The sequence below is a fragment of the Pantherophis guttatus genome, chromosome 6 (assembly GCF_059756535.1).
Source record: "Pantherophis guttatus breed Tessera chromosome 6, ASM5975653v1, whole genome shotgun sequence".
NCBI classification, from domain to species: domain Eukaryota; kingdom Metazoa; phylum Chordata; class Lepidosauria; order Squamata; family Colubridae; genus Pantherophis; species Pantherophis guttatus.
Genome location: NC_142068.1, coordinates 49950626 through 49967976, shown reverse-complemented (window position 1 = coordinate 49967976; position 17351 = coordinate 49950626). Strand labels below are relative to the sequence as shown.

The following is a 17351-nucleotide window of genomic DNA, read 5'->3' as shown; positions in this document are numbered from 1 at the left end:
ATGAGCACAATAAAATGGAATATCCATGCAATCAAGGAATAATCTATTTAAGGCACGTGATTTTAAGATCTAGCTGCAATGGACAATGGAAAAAATAATGGAGAAAAAATTAATTCTTTTATTCCTTTTTCAAGATAATGGGAAAAAGTATTAAAACTGGATTTATAGTCTTAAAAAGTTTACAACTGTATAGCTAAAATCACTGGAAAAAACACTGGGAAGAATTAGCAGTAAAAGGAAACTGGGCCACCTCGGTGACTGTACAGCATCAAAGCTGACACCAGCCAGAGCATAGAAAAAGTCAAAGAAACAGTGCAAGAAAGGAAGATGTGGAGAGACGTGGCCCATAGAATTGCCAAGAATTGAACACGACTGAATGGATAACAATAACAACATAGCTATAAAAATATGAGATTATTCTAAATTTTGGTTAATTGTGTCTAACATAAATTCTGCCATATTAGGAGTGTAGTAGTTGAAATCACAGAACGACCCACAGTCCTATCTCAGTTATAGGTGAGTAATTTGGGGCCTCTTTCAATCCAATCTACTTCACAGAGTAGTTGCCAGTGAACGGTTGAAGAGAGGCTACGTTGAATTGGATTTAAACTGAACAAATAAATAATAAATGATACAATGTCATCTTCAATAGCCTGAATCATTGACTTAGAAGAATAATTTAACTTCTAATTTGATATTGACAAAGATCATGCTTTAATTCTGCTTGTTTGTTTTTGTTTGTTTGTTTTTTGTTTTTTGTTTTTGTAAATGCAAACATTATTTATATTAGGAATGTGACATGGTTTTCTAAGAAAAAAGTATAAAAATTTAAATAGTTAGAGTGATGCAAACAAATCAGATAAGTATAACCAAAATTGGGGTAAAAATGTGCAGATTGCTTTGAAATTTACTTCCTTTTTTCTCTTTAAAAAAAATCACAAAAAAACCAAAGGGAGGTTCTTTAAATATATCTCACCATTTTGTAAAGCCAACCATTTTATTGAATAAAAGTTAGGTGGTGGATAGTGAAAGATGCAGAATGGTGATGCCCATCTCATCCTGGTGAGATATAGCTGCCCATTTCACTCTGGTGCTACACATCTTTCTTTGCATCCTATCTCTAATTTATACAATTTCCTTTAACTTGAAAGAAGAAAAAGATATCCATAACCAAACTAGGTCTTAATTGTAAGACCTAATTATTTTCCACCTTTATAAAATGAAAGGATAGGCTATTTCCTATGAAGTAAAAAAAATGTTCCATCAATACATTAGCATATAATTACAATAAACCATATATGTATTTTTCACATCAGTTATTTACATCATTCTTTTTCTTACTAAATTTTAGGGGGTAACTGAAAGTGTTTTTTTTCTGATAAGAAGATGTCTTATCTTTCAGATCACATTGTCATGTTCGTTGATGAAACTACTTGAAAATCTCATTTGTTCTGAGGGATGTGGAAAATAGAACCTCTTTGAATATAAAGAATTCAAAAACACTCAGCCTTATATAGCTGCAATTCTTTCAGTGGAATTGTTAAAATGCCAACGGCAGAATAGCAGCTTGCCAGTTTTATTTGCACTTAAATGAAATAGGTGGCAATAAATGTGAATTGTGACAAAAATGGATTAAGGAATAAAATCTAACATATTATTAGATCTTCAAAGAATGTCTCTTTTCATTTTATATGCAGGGTCCAATGTCTCATGCTTGCTAAGTGCTCAAAACATCAATGGTTTGCAGCCATGTGTACTTGGAGCTCAAAGCTGCAAAACTTCACTACTTTTTGAAGGTTCTCTGAAATGTGGGCTCAAGATACAAAGACCAATCATCCAGATTCTAGTACGTTTTCAGTTTGAATTATGTTGAGAGGAGTAGGAGGCCAAAACATTTCTGACTAATTCTTTCAATTCAAGTGCTGTATAGAACAAAATAGTCTTCATAGACAGACATTAGGCTGACTAACTAAATTTTCCAAAGACTTTAAGACTTTTGACATGGAAAGCACAACATTTACCATAGAACTATGGTCCTTTCTTTCAATTTGTACATATGTTCTTTGAATTTTTTTCCCATTGAATTGGAAAAGCTGTGTCTAGTGCACATTTTATAGTTCTGCTCTTTTATTACTATAGTGAGTGAATCAAAAATCATACTGAAACAACTGGTTTAAAAATACATACTCAGAATTAAGGGATTACAGGGTCATAAAAATAATAATGTTTAGGAATATACAAATACATTACAAAAGAAATCAAAATTTTAATCAAAATAAATGTAAACACAAAGCATATTTTGCAGCAGAACATAAAAGTTATAATAATTACAATTTTGTTGGTGACACCTAATAAAAAGGCCAAATATTACCCAATTATTCTTTCTGGATAATTGACAGATGATGTAAGAAATAAGCTGTAGGAATCATTTTGTTGAAGCAAATCTAAGTAACTTGAGTAAGTATTAGGTCTCTTTCGAGTTACTTAGCTTTTGTTTCCCAACAAAATTATCCCCACAGCTGACTTCTTACATTATTCCTCCAGGTGCCACCCAGTCTCATTTTAGTGAGGGCATTCCTGGGAACATGGCTGACAATTGACATGCCAATTGACTACAAATGGCTTGTAGTCATGGGACTCATTCTATACTCCTCTCCCTCTCCTCCTCCCCTTTCTCTCTTCCTCCCTCCCCCCTCCCCCATCTCTCTCCCCCCTCCCCAACTGTTTAGCTTGTGATGGTAGAAATTCCTCTGCCTCATGTATTTGAATTAATAAAGCAGCCAAGAAACCAAGAAATATTAGGCCTTAAAAGTTTAGCTGTTAAAAATTCAAGCCTGGAGCTTTCTTATTTTTTAGTTGGAAAACAAGAGATCTAATCATATGGTAGATTACAGAAAGCCAATTTGGAGCGTATTTTAGGTTAAATAGGTATAAATCATTTTTTCATTTCCTAGAAACTTAAAAGTAATTTACAAAATGACAGTTCCAAATAATGGTAGGAATTTTGAAAACAACTAGACAGACTGAACAACATTAATTAATGACTAAAATAATTCCATACTTGTATGTGGCATATTCTCGGTATAATTCTTCATCTTCTAAGAGCGGATCCAGCTGCTCCTGATGTCTGTCAGGTGGATCAACCTTAGATGATTCAGCACTTGACATATCGTCAAGCTGAGATGCAACCAGATCACCAGAACAGGCTCCTCTGTCAGACACGTCTGAATCATAGTTGGACAAGGAAAAAAAATACCTGCATTTTTCAGCCTTACCCACTTGAAAGGAAATAAAAACATTTATAGCAATCATATTCCAAGTTTTTGTCTCTTTTGTCTACAAAATAATCAGATTTCATGAAACTGGTAGTTTTATAAGGCCGCAATTCAATAGACATTAAAAGTGAAAGAGTAAGTGACAAATGGCACTCTTCAGATTGATGCCCACAGAAAAACTATCAATCAAGTTAGGGAAAATGTAGTATATTCAATTATGTCTTGATACTTATGTAAATTTCCCCTATTATCAAATTGCAAGTTTTGATTAAGGAATTTGAGATTAAGTTCAGGAGCCATCTGAGCTAAACAGATGTCTGCAAAATTTCCTTTTCAGCAATTTGAACTTTTGACATAATACAATAATTCTCAGCTTTGTATAAGTTCCCAAATAAAATTAAAACACTCTACTATTATTCTGACTCATCGCATTAAATGTTCCCTTTACTATTAATTAAGCCTTTGTTATATCCCAGACTTGTTTTACAGACTTGTTAATACAGGGATGAGGGATACTGGCATTAACAAATAAGATGCTAATTAAAATAAATTGGAATAAACTTGCAATATCAATATGATCAGAAGAAGAGAAAAATTTTATTAGAACTTGGAAAGAGCTGGACGCTAGAAGTGCTGACCTAGTTTTTATTTTTTGCTTTCCTTTTCTGTGACAATATTTGTTACAGTTTTCAATTTTTACACTTTCAACTCACATACTTACTAATAATAAAAATTAATATTATATCAGTCTTACAATTTTATTTTAAGTCACTATTGATTAAAAAATCTTAGCTATAAAATAATAGCAATAGTACCTATGCTTATATACCATTTCACAGTACTTTACAGCCCTCTCTAAGTGGTTTACAGAGTCAGTAGATTTCCCCCAACAATCTGGGACCTCATTATACTGACCTTTTACTGACCTTGAGCCCATCAGGATTGAACTCCTGGCAGTGGGCAGAATCAGCCTGCAATAATGCATTCTAACCACTGCACCATCACAGCTGAAAAGAACCATCATTAATACATGAATCTCTACAAAAATTTACATTCTCATTTCTCTTTTTTCCCCTCAGATATGCATATACACATAGGCATGCCACCTAAGTCATCTTCTTCTTTTTCTTTCTAACATGTGCCTCCTATTCCTTTAATTCGTCCAATCTTTCATCCATAATCTTCAGGCTGTTGCTGATCGTGCATTCCCTTCTGTTCCATTTGTGTTAAACTTTGATCAAAGTCTAGAATGTTTCTGGTATGAAAATCAATAACCCTTTGAACGAGATGTAGTTCAAACTTCAGCCTTTGAAAATTAAAAAGTCACACACCTCTATTTGACCTGATGAAACACAGTCTTTGCTTGGTTTATCTCTGGTAAAACAAATATTCCTCTGGTAAAACAAAGACATTGAGATTTCTTTCAAAACAGTTATATTTAGGTTTTCAGCTTTTAATCTTAAATCAGAATGATCATAAGAAACTTATTCCTGTAAGTTTTTTCTTTTGATAGACAACAAAGACGTCTTAAAACATGTATTTATAGGGTGTCCTTTTTATGAACTTTAATTTCCATTTTACTTTTTGCTTGGATTCCACAAGAATTATATCAAATTTATTATTCAGTAATTGTTCATTTTTTTCAAACTTAGTTTCTAAGTTTTTAAATAAAAGTTTCTCTCCAAGAATATGCAGCATTTGGTCTTAATTTTTTCTAGCATATTGAATAGCACACTCTAATGGTCAAAGAAAATATTTGCAATATATGATTTATCTGGAAAAACACCGAGGGAGCCAAATACAGAGAGCAATTCCAATTACATTTGTTCATAGATCCAAACTGATCAGCAAAGAGCTAAGTAAAAACAAAGCAATGTTCCCAAGGATGGCTAAATATTAATGGGGTTGGAAAGAACACAGTGTCAGGTATTACAGATGCAGATTTTTTAAAAGGTAAGTTTTAATCCTATAAAATGTTTTAATGTATAAGAAGTTTAACAATCCAAAACATAGTCTTCTTGTTCTATAAACTAAGTCCAAATCCCAAATCAAAGTCCAAAATAACTCCAGAAATATTGAAAATCATCAAAAAAAGATATTGCACCGTTTCTGAGAGAAACCTCTCTTTAATTTACAGATTAATAAATTAAATAAAGTAGTTAATAAGCGGGAAGATGGGATCTAATGTCTGCATGTTCTGGCTATAACAAAAAACATTGAGTTTGATGGAAAGCCTGCTTCCCAGCTGGTCACTTACCAAGAAATTCCAAAAAATCTCCATTTTGCTACCCTTTTGCAAGCACAGGCTCTCTGTTGAACATGTGGGTTGATTGGATTTTCCTTTCAACCAGAGAATTGTTCAGGCTTCGGAAAACCTACATAGGCCCCCCAAAACAACTAGGTGTAGGAAGTCAGTTAAGAGAAATTCTTCAATTCACTCTTCAATTCACCATTACTTCACAGGGAATTCTTCCTGGCTTTGATTCTTTATTACATCATGAACAGGTAGACAATCTTGGCATCTCTCATCTCTTTTGGCAAAGGTTGAAGAACTAGTTGGGACTAATGGTTCTGGGGAAACAGAAGGCAAGAGAAAGGCTGCCTGGGCCTCATTGAAAAACAAAACAAACAAACAAAATATCCAGGACAAATACTAAACTGGTTGGGATGCTGGCACAACAGGTGTCAACAGAAATTGTCCTGGACCAACTAGATATGTGTGGAACTAGACATTCTAATTGCATACATGTTTGAATGAAAATATAAGTGGATATTTATTCATTCTCTATAGCAATTTGAATGATAAACTGATCTACTCTTTCAGAGCTATAATTTATGTTTAACAAATTAACAGAGTTGGAAGGGACCTTGTAGGTTATCTAGTCCAACCCCCCACCCAAGAAGGAGACTCTAGACAATTTGTGACAGATGGCAGTCTAGTCTCTCCTTGAAAGCTTCCAGCAATGAAGCTTCTACAAATTCTGAAGGCAAGTTGTTCCATTGGTTGATTGCTCTCACTGTCAGAAAATTTCTTTTTATTTCCAGGTTGAATCTCTCCTTGTTCAGTTTCCATCCATTATTCCTTGTCTGGTCTTCAGGTGCTTTGGAAAATAGCTTGACCCCCTCCTTTCTGTGGCAGCTCCTCAAACATTGGAACACTGCTATCATGTCTTCCCTAGTCCTTCTCTTCACTAAACTAGCCATGCCCAATTCCTGCAACCGTTCATTGTATGTTTTAGCCTCCAGTCCCCTAATCATCTTGGTTGCTCTTCTCTGCACTCTTTCTAGAATCTTTCTAGAGTCTCAACATTTTCTTTATAGTGTGGTGGCCAAAACTGGATACAGTATTCTAGGTGTTGTCTTACTTAGGCTTTATTGAGCGGTATTAGTACCTCATGTAACACACAATAGTGTCAGACTTAGATGCTATCTCAAAATAAATGAATTTCCAAACAAATAGAACATTACAGTATTAAACATAGTTAGTTGGAAAGCAAGAATGGAAATTGTATACACACACACATACACACACACACTTATTTATTTATTTATTTATTTTTCAAATTTCTATACTGCCCTTCTCCTTTCGGACTCAGGGCGGTGAACAGCCAAGTAAAACACTTTATATACAAAAGTTAAAATAGATTTAAAATAATTAAATAATTTGGCCCATAATTTAAAACATTTCAATTTAAAACCAATTTCAAATTTTAAAAACCCCATCATAAAATCAGGACAGCCTGGCTAACTGAAAGAAGTAGGTTTTAAGGGCCCGATGAAAAGTCTGGAGGTCTGGGATCACTCGTATCTCTGGGGGTAGATTGTTCCAGAGGGTAGGTGCCACCACAGAGAAGGCTCTCCCCCTGGGGGTCGCCAGCCTACATTGTCTGGCTGACGGCACCCTGAGGAGGCCCTCTCTGTGGGAGCAAACTGGCCGGTGGGAGGCAATTGGTGGCAGAAGATGGTCCCGTAAGTACCCTGGCCCTAAGCCAGGTATATATATATATTCCTAGAAGCACAAAGCTGAAAACACCATCCTGAAGATGACGAATGAGACTTCGTCGAAACGTCGCCAAGACACTTCCAATTTTACACGGGAGAAAACCCGAATAATCAAAGACCTACATATATGTCAGGTTTCGATGTCAATATATGTATAATGTCCCTGTATTGGCTGTATATTTATTTATTTATGAACAAATTACCTTTTATACTGGAAGATATTTATATCATTTTAAACATACATTTAAATAACACATGGCCTGATTTCTATGGTCTCTCATGCAGAATATGCCTTGTAATTTTAAAGGAATCTTTTAGTATACCTTACAACTTTTAGTGGCATAAAATAAAAGACACTGAACATATGCTAAAATTGTTTCTGTGTTTTGTCACTCTATGGCCCTATCTGAAAGCAGAAAGGCTATCTGTTTGTAGGAAACCAGCTTTTTAAAAACCATAGTATTTTACAAATAATACAAATATTCAGAAGAAATTTGCTTAGGGAATTAAAATCTAACTTGAAAGAAAACAGTTGCAAGTATTTTTTTTTCATTCAAAAGCTTATGATGCACTATACTTTAAATGATCTATTAAAAAAAGTTTTGAAAATTGCAGGACAAACACTATAATACAAAATCATAATGAATTGCAATGCAGAATTGTGTTCATTTCTTGGGCTGTAGCTTTTCCATCTAAATAAAAGCTACAATTGATGTAGGATGCCATTGATAGCCCCATTGTGATCCTGGGCAAGAAAAAAATGCCTAAACTCATAAACCTCATCCAGTCAATTAGACCAAGGAGGGGTCTCATTTAAAAATGAAGAAACTGTATAATTTATTATTGATTTAAAAGAGTTGTGAACAAGTCTGGTTTTCAATTTTGTTGCATTCTGGCACCAAACTACCTGCCAAGGTCAGTTGAAATATACTACAGGAATTTCAATTATTCAATTTCAGTCTTCTTTTGTTCAGCTAGCTTCCTGTCAGTGTGAAAGTCTTCATTTGAGTAATGCAAAATGAAAGTGAATATTCACACTCCATTTCTTTTACTCTAGTCCCTCTTTCCCCAAAATTCTAGATCGTACATCATGGTGTTTATTATTTGGGTAAAGAGTGAGGGAAAGGGAGAGTTGCCTTTACTGATGTAACACTAGGAAGGACAACTGGTGATGTGTCCAACACTGTCAGACTTCAACTCCCAGCATCCCTCACCATTAGCCATGCCAATTAAATTTGATGGGAATTCAATTACATTTGGAGATGTTGCCTGTCTCTGACAAAACATTACCAGCAAATAAAATTCACTCATGTGTAAAACACTTCTCTGATTAATAGTAATTCCACTACTGAAATGCTTCGATTATATACTTTACTATAAATAATTTGAGTGCATCATGAGGATGCATGATTTCTTATAAACAGAACTGATTAGTCAGATGTCAACAGCACCATCTTGATTCTGTTTTTGTACTCTTGTCAGGAAAGGTATTTAGCAAAGTATAATTCTAACACTAACTCATGAAATCTTAGTAGAAAATATATCTCCACCTGCTCCAAAAATGGGCTGAGCTATAATTGATATCTATTTGTACCCAATGAGTATGAATCAGTGGATTTGGATGATAGAATGAAGTGTTATTCAGGGCACTATGATGCATAACATTTATAAATGACTTGGATGATGGAGTAGGTCATATCAAAATTGTAAGGCCACAAAAATGATATAAATATCTTGGATGACAATACCAAGATTTAGGAGGATAGACTGAAACGATGAGCAAAAATCAGAAAGATAAATTTCAGCAAAATCAAATGTAGAGATCTTTACATGGACATGAAAAGCAAAGGCATGATATAGAATAGGGAGGATTACATGTAAGTACATCATACTGGAGATAAATGTCTATATGATGTAGTATATGATGTAATGTCTATAGTAACAGATCCATGCATTGTTGGATGAGGTTATCTCTAACAGGTCTTCCAATGTCCATATTCTATTATTCTATTTCCAAACCTAGTGCCAGAGTCTTAGAATAAAAACGAATGAATTCTACTATGATTTTCCTTCTTCTAATTCAAATGGAGTAACACTGTCAATTAACTATGTACAATTAGAACTTTAACGGCCAAAACCAACAATGGTAGGCAACTTCAGAAAAAAACTAGTAACATATGAATAATGTTGTAATGTATTCTGAATCTGCAACAACCATCACAACATTCCAGGTTCCAATTCACTCCAAGTGAACTCCAAGGGCAACTGTAGATAAAAGCATTTTTTAAAAAAGCAATTGAGGTGTCAAGCATATAAATGAGTAAATATGAATACAAGATTAAAGATAGGTAGAATATTAAACAGAACTTGAAAGAAATATTTCTAACTACTTCCATCACCCCCCTACAAGTCTAGATTCACAAATATCCTAATTTACAAAATTATATTTTCTTCCCAAAGGCCTCAGTAATACCTGCTAAATTGGCAATCTTGCCCAGAATAAATGTCTGGATTGCAGATATTATTATTTCCCTTAGTCTCTATTCTGTGACTCAGCATTAGCAGTTTAAGAGTCAGGAACAGGACAATTTGGAATCAGATTGGTTCTGGAATCAATAAATAAAATAATATTTCATTTCATTTTTTCATTTTATTTGATTTATATACCACACTACTCCCGAAGGACTCAGGGCAATGAACAGCCACAAGATAAAACACATAAATACAAAATTTAAAAGCAAAGTAAAACCGAATTAAACAATTTAGCCCAAGACAGATTTAAAACACCCCAATAATTTAAAACAGATTAAAATTTACATTTTTTAAAAAGGGAAAAAAGGGAAAAGATTAGGCCAGGCCAACCTGATGGAATAAAAAGATCTTAAGAGTGCGGCGGAAGGTGCGCAGATCCGGGATCCTCCGTATCTCTGGGGGGAGCTCATTCCAGATAGTAGGTGCCCCCACAGAGAAGGCTCTCCCCCTGGGGGCCGCCAGTCAACATTGTTTGGCCGATGGCACCCGGAGGAAACCCTCTCTATGAGAGCGTACCGGCCGGTGGGAGACTATTGGTGGCAGCAGGAGGTCCCGTAGGTAACCAGGTCTTAAGCCATGGAGCACTCTAAAGGTGGTAACCAAAACCTTGAAGCGCACCCGGAAGACCACCGGGAGCCAGTGCAGCTCACGCAGGAGAGGTGTTACATGGGAATGCCATGTAGCTCCCATAACCACCCACCCAGCCGCACTCTGCACCAGTTGGAGCCTCCGGGTGCTCCTCAAGGGGAGCCCCATGTAGAGAGCATTGCAATAGTCCAGGCAGAAAGTGATGAGGGCATGAGTGACCGTGAGTAAGGAGTCCCGATCCAGAAAGGGACGCAACTGGTGAATCAGGCGAACCTGATGAAAAATCCTCCCGGTCATGGCAGTCAGATGCTCTTCTAAAGACAGCCGTGAATCCAGGAGGACGCCCAAGTTGCGAGCTCTCTCCGTGTGGGCCAATGATTCTCCCCCAATAGTCAGTGATGGGGCCAACTGACTATATCGGGACATCGGAAACCACAGCCATTCGGTCTTGGATGGGTTGAGCTTGAGCCTGTTTCTCCCCATCCAGATCCGCACGGCCTCCAGGCACAGGGACATCACTTCAAGGCCATCGTTGGGATGGTCCGGGGTGGAGATGTACAGCTGAGTGTCATCAGCTTACTGGTGGTACTTTACCCCGAAACCACGGATGATCTCGCCCAGCGGCTTTACATAAATGTTGAACAAAAGGGGTGAGAGGACCGACCCTTGTGGCACCCCACATATGAGGGGCCTCAGGGTTGACCTCTGCCCCCCTGCCAACACAGACCGCAACCGGTCGGAGAGAAAGGAGGAAAACCACCACAACACAGTGCCCCCCACCCCAACCCCTCCAATCGATGCAGCATGATACCATGGTCGATGGTATCAAAAGCCACTGAGAGATCTAATAGGACCAGGACAGAGGAGCAACCCCTGTCCCGAGCCCTCCAGAGATCATCAACCAACGCGACCAATGCCATTTCCATGCTGTACCCAGGCCTGAAGTCTGACTGGAACGGATACAGATACGTTTCATGCATTTCCTTCCACTTGTTTGTTCCAGTTCCATCATAATACTTTCCTGTTGCATTTCCACTGAGTTTCTTAGTATTTGGGAAAACCTAGGTTTCAGTAGCAGCAACAATAAAAAATATTTAAGACATTGACATAAAGAGTGGTAAGACTTACATGAAACCCCTGTTGATTCCATCAATATAATTGGAGAAATGTCTTGAATTTCAATCAGGACATAAAGTCCTTCTACTTTTTTTTTTTTTACTTTAAAAAAATTAATGCAATTATTTGAGATTAGTCAATAGGAAGATAGTAAAAAGGACTAAGAATCTTCTTTCTTAACTCACTGGACCAGCTAATAGGCAAATTTGATGATGTTTACAGAAGTTTCATATGAGAGAACAGATTATGACCTTAACAAATATTTATTGTTATGGTATGTGGAGACCAATTTAGACCACAAAGCTTAAAGGTATGCCTGGTGATGCCACTTGTCATAATTTTTAGAAAGACACCATATTACAGAGCAATATAAAACGTCAATTGAAAAAGTACATAAACAGTTGAAATATATAGTAGAGATTCTTAAAGAATTCAATTTTTTTCACTGTAGAATGAAATTAAATTATTTTTGTTTCCTGCTTTAATATAATATTTCCCATGTGTCTGCCTGGTTGATATGAACTGACAGCATTAGCACGCTTTGCAATTCTTCAACTAAATAGTTCTAATTTTGGGCAACCCAGGAGATGTGTCTTCTTTGTTAGGTGCCTACACTCTGGAATGAGGTTCCTTTTAAGATCTGGATGGAGATCTCAACATCGATGAAGCTTTTCAAGACCTTAAGGATCTTGCTGTTCTCCAGACCTTGGCTAGAATAGTTGAAGACCCTTGTGAGTTTTGTTTGCTTTGCTATCTTTCTGCAGATTTGTTTTTGAGTTGTATTCTGTTTCATTCTTTTTTTGTATTATGAGCTGCCCAGAGTTGTTTGGAGTCTGGCAATGCCTAGATCACATAAATCAAACTAAACTCAAATGAATATTCAATTTGGAAATGTGTAGCACATAGGCTTCTGCTCTTTCCAATTTCAATATAGATTTTAAAAAATGCACCATTTAACCAAAAATAAATTTGCACATTTATACTCCATAAGAATTAGACTGAGAAATGCTTCTTTCAAAATAAGACATATAATTCATTTGAGATGCATTGGTTGGAAACAGATGGTTATTGTGTTTTTTCTCAAAATGTATAGGTTAATGTGGAAGTGAAATGAAACACGTGTTGTGGTGAACAACCTGGAACAAAGTATGACTGTTCATATGTAAAAGTGACAGAGATCAAAAAATATCCTATTGTTGCCAATATGAAGAAAGCAGACTCAAAAGTAGCATACAATAAAAAGAACACGTTATAATAGATTCTGTATTGTAAAATCTCAGAAAGAGATTTATAATGAGCATTTCCTTTCCTGTGATAGATCAAGATATCTATCTTGACTGCAACATTGTTGAAGACTATAACACTTTTCTACTTGAAGTTCAAAGAGTCATTAATCTATATGTACCATTAGTAACATCCAAAGCCAAAAAGAACAAATTACCCATATCTATAAAGAAACTCCAATCAAAAAAAAAAAAATCCCTTTGGCGGAAAAATAAAACTGGCTATGTAGCTAACTTCAAAAACCGATACAAATCCATATGCCACCAAATAAAAGCAGAATGTATCAATTACCACTGCAAAAAGGAAGAAGAGTTGTTACACACAAATTCCAATTGTGCCTTCTATAATTTTGTAAACACCAAACTTAAAGACTCAAAAACCATTCCACCTCTAAAAGTGCCAAATGGTGAAGATTTTAATGATGATGCCATTAGAGCTAATCTCTTCAACACTTTTTTCAGTTCAGTCTTTGTCAACAGCAATGGCATCTCCCCCTCATTTCTTAGTCGTACCTCATCCAATTGCAATGATCTAATCCACATTGATTTTACTGAAGATACCATCATAAGGGCACTACATAAACTAAAGCCATCTCTATCTATTGGTCCTCATGGAATATGCACCTTCTTTCTTAAAAATCTTTCCTCCACCATAGCTGAACCTCTAAGCACCATCTATGAAGTATCTTTTAGAATGAGCTCCTTGCCTGACATATGGTCATTGCAACAGTCATACCTATCTTCAAAAAAGGTGACCCTGGACTTGTTGAGAATTATAGACCAATCTCTCTTTGTTGTGTCATGTGTAAAGTCATGGAATCCATCATAAACCAATCCATCACCCTCCACTTAGCGACAAATAACCTACTCTCTGATAAACAATTTGGTTTCAGGAAAAAATTGTCATGTAATCTGCAACTCATACACTGCAAAGACATCTGGACCTCTCAACTCGACCAGGGCAAAGCAATAGATGCAATTTACATAGACTTCTGTAAAGCCTTTGATTCAGTAGTGCATGACAAACTACTTCCGAAACTAAAATCTTATGGCATTTCTGGACCCCTGCATAATTGGATAGCTGTGTTCCTGTCAAACAGGCAACAAGTGGTCAAAATATGCAGTGCCCTATCAAATCCTACACCTGTTAACAGCGGTGTTCCCCAAGGCAGCGTTCTAGGTCCAACACTCTTTCTGCTTTATATCAATGACCTTTGTGATCAAATTATAAGCAGCTGTGTCCTCTTTGCCGATGATGTTAATCTATTCAACACCACAGACAACTCTACTACCCTTCAAAATGACCTAAACTATGTATCTGAATGGTCAAACAATTGGCAACTTCAAATCTCCGCTAACAAATGCTTAATCCTGCACACTGGCAAAAGAAATAAGAACATCAAATATTTGCTGGCTGGAAACGATCTAAAAGTTGAGCCACACTCTGTCAAGGACCTAGGTGTACTCACTTCAAAAGATCTAAGTCCCAGAGCTCACTGTAACATCATCGCAAAAAAGGCATTAAGAGTTGTCAATGTTATTTTATGAAGTTTTCTCTCTGGTAATGCTATACTTCAAACTAGGGCATATAAAACCTTTTCCAGACCTATACTTGAATACTGTTCACCTGCCTGGAATCCTCACTGTATTTCAGACATAAATACATTAGAGAGGGTCCAGAGATATTTTACTAGAAGAGTACTCAAATCTTCTGCTCGAAATAAAATTCCCTATACCACCAGACTTGATATTTTAGGCCTAGATAGCCTCGAACTATGCCGCCTACGTTCCGACCTATGCTTAGTTCATAAGATTATTTACCAAAAAGTCCTGCCTGTAAATGAGTACTTTAATTTCAACCATAATAATACAAGGGCTATCAATAGATTCAAACTCAATATAATTTCCTCTAATCTTGATTGTAGGAAATATGACTTCTGCAATAGGGTAGTAAATGTCTGGAACACTCTACCTGATCCTATTTTTAGTCTCGCTAATCCCCATACCTTTTACCTTAAACTGTCTACCATGGACCTTTCATGTTTCTTAAGAGGTCCCTAAGAGGGCGTGCATAAGCGCACCAGCATGCCTATGGTCCCTGTCCTACTGTCCCCATTTATATGTAAGCATTCTATGTGTTTATGGCTATGTTTTGCCTATTTATACCCTTTTATTTGTGTCATTTTTTTTCATGTGTCCATGTCTATGTCTATGCTGTTACTTGTTTCCTCGTAGTTGTTGATAAACAAACAAACAAACAAACAAACAAACAAACAAACAAATAAATATTTTAATATTTTAATATGCTTTTTCTTATCAGGAAGAGTCTATAGCTAGTTTTTTTAACACAGCTCAGCCCAAAATCCTATTCTGAGAATTCAGTGCACAGATGTTATTGATGATCAACCCAAGAGATACATCTATTTATTAAATGAATTCATTTATTATATTAGGATGCCATACAGCTCTGTTTCACAAATAAAAAAATCTACAAAACCAAACAATAACACTGAACAATAAAAGAAGATGAGATAATAACTGAATGGGAGCAAAACAAATGGAGCTATATAATCCAGAATTTTGTCTCTCGATCTTGTCTATGTTGTTTGTAGAAAGTTGTTCTTTATATCATACATCTATGTACTCTTAGTAGAAAAAAAGAAGAAATATTTTTTGTTATTCATAGGCATAACTTTTCAATGATTCCTACTAAGGGTAAAATTGGAGAAAAAATATCACCCACTCAGAAATGGCTTTTATGCCATTAAGTGTAACTGTGCTAATACAGGTGTAAGGTTATTATAGCAATATTATGTATGTTATTACTTAGGTAGCAGACGAAGGCAGGTTAGCAGTCTGTAAGACCAATGAAGGAAAACAGAAAACTTTAGATGCTTAGAGTATTCTTTAGGATATGAATCTTGGCATATATCTAGTGACACTTTCATTAATACTAGTCTGGCACTGGTTCTACATCATGAACATTATTCTGCCCAAGAACCAAAATGCTGCCATTCAGTTATGCCATGAGTTCTTTGTTCTGTATTTTCTACTATACATTGTCTTACTGAGATTTGAATTTTAGCTTGCTTTAATTGTTTTAATTATTGTTCTTATGTGTAAACTGTCCTTTGAGAAGTTATTGAAAATCTCTATAAAATTATGTCTATGAATAACAAAAGAGCATTGTTTATCTTTTCCTGTTAGACACAGTCTGTGTGTAACAGCTGCATGTTATGAATAAATTTACAGATACGCAATCATGTGAAGCAAATCTAAAATGGCTGCTGTTGTAATATTAGGATTTGCCGCATTGTTTATGGTATTTCCTTGGAGTGGGGTCAGTTGACTAAAGGCATATTTGTGGTATCAATATAAAAGGATGAATCCCTTTCAAAATGTAAGGGGGCATGACCAGATGTTGTTCCCCAAGTTCAGGAACAGTATTATCCACCATTTCTCCTGCTAGGCTGTAAACACGATGTAACCAGCAAGTACAACATCGAGCATAGGAATGACCGAACGTTTTAGGATATTGGCCCTTAAATAATATCCTATGGATCACATACTAAAAAGTAAACAGGATTAGACAATAATTACATTTGATTTTATTTCAATTACATCAAAGGCCATTGATATGATTGTATTCCATGTATTTTGTAATTCTCCTTTCTGTCATATTAAGTGCAATGTTGTTGCAACTTCTGGAGTGCACATGGATAATGAAGGCCTTTAAGTTGTATTCTCCTCTTTAATCAGTATAAATTGAAGTCCAGAGCAGAAGATTGAATAGCTGGCAGACATCAAAAAACCCAGAAATGTTACTGGTTGTACATATTTATACACTTCAATAGTACTTCTCACTTACTCCTTGTATTTTCTTTTACTGGGAAATTTAAATTCTTTTCTTTGTTAAATTTCAGGATTTAGTCTTAGAATCTGTTTATTGGTGTGCACAAGAAAAACGAAGTTGGCAATGTAGATTGCATAGTTTTTTTTAAAAAAAATCTTTTCTTCGTGTCATCTAAATTAAATGTCCAATAACACAAAATACATCTAACATAACTTTTACTAACTTTTACTAACTATGTGTGAGATCTTTAATTTGCTAAAGCACAAATTCCTAAAGTCTGACGGTTACAATTCCAAATATGCAATGCAATATTCATAGGTGTATGATTAATGAGGATTCATCTACTGGGCAGCCGCGATATCATCAATTTGAAATTACCTTTGATGTAATAATGTGTCCAGCTCATAATGCTCAATTGAATTATTAATTAAACACAATCTCACCCAGAAGTTATTTTATGGCTTGGAATGTTAACTAAGCTTCTGAACACACTAAATCAAAATTCTGCACACATGCTCACAAAATCAGTTACTTTGGTGCTGCAAAGATTCTTTAATGGTAGGCCTCTATATTTGTGAAACTCTTACTGGTTCTTCTGAATTATATGACAATCACTTAAACAGTTGGTTATGGATATATGCAGAGGTGTGTGTCATAATATTTTTTTATTTAAATATACCACCTAAATCTTTTTAGCAAAAA

General features: G+C 35.6%; 1 pseudogene; it reads left to right on the top strand.

The window, feature by feature from the left end:
- The window catches only part of LOC148113112 (uncharacterized), a 65737-nt pseudogene extending 50880 nt beyond the window's left edge, over positions 1 to 14857 (top strand).
- Positions 14858 to 17351: the final 2494 nt, after the last annotated feature.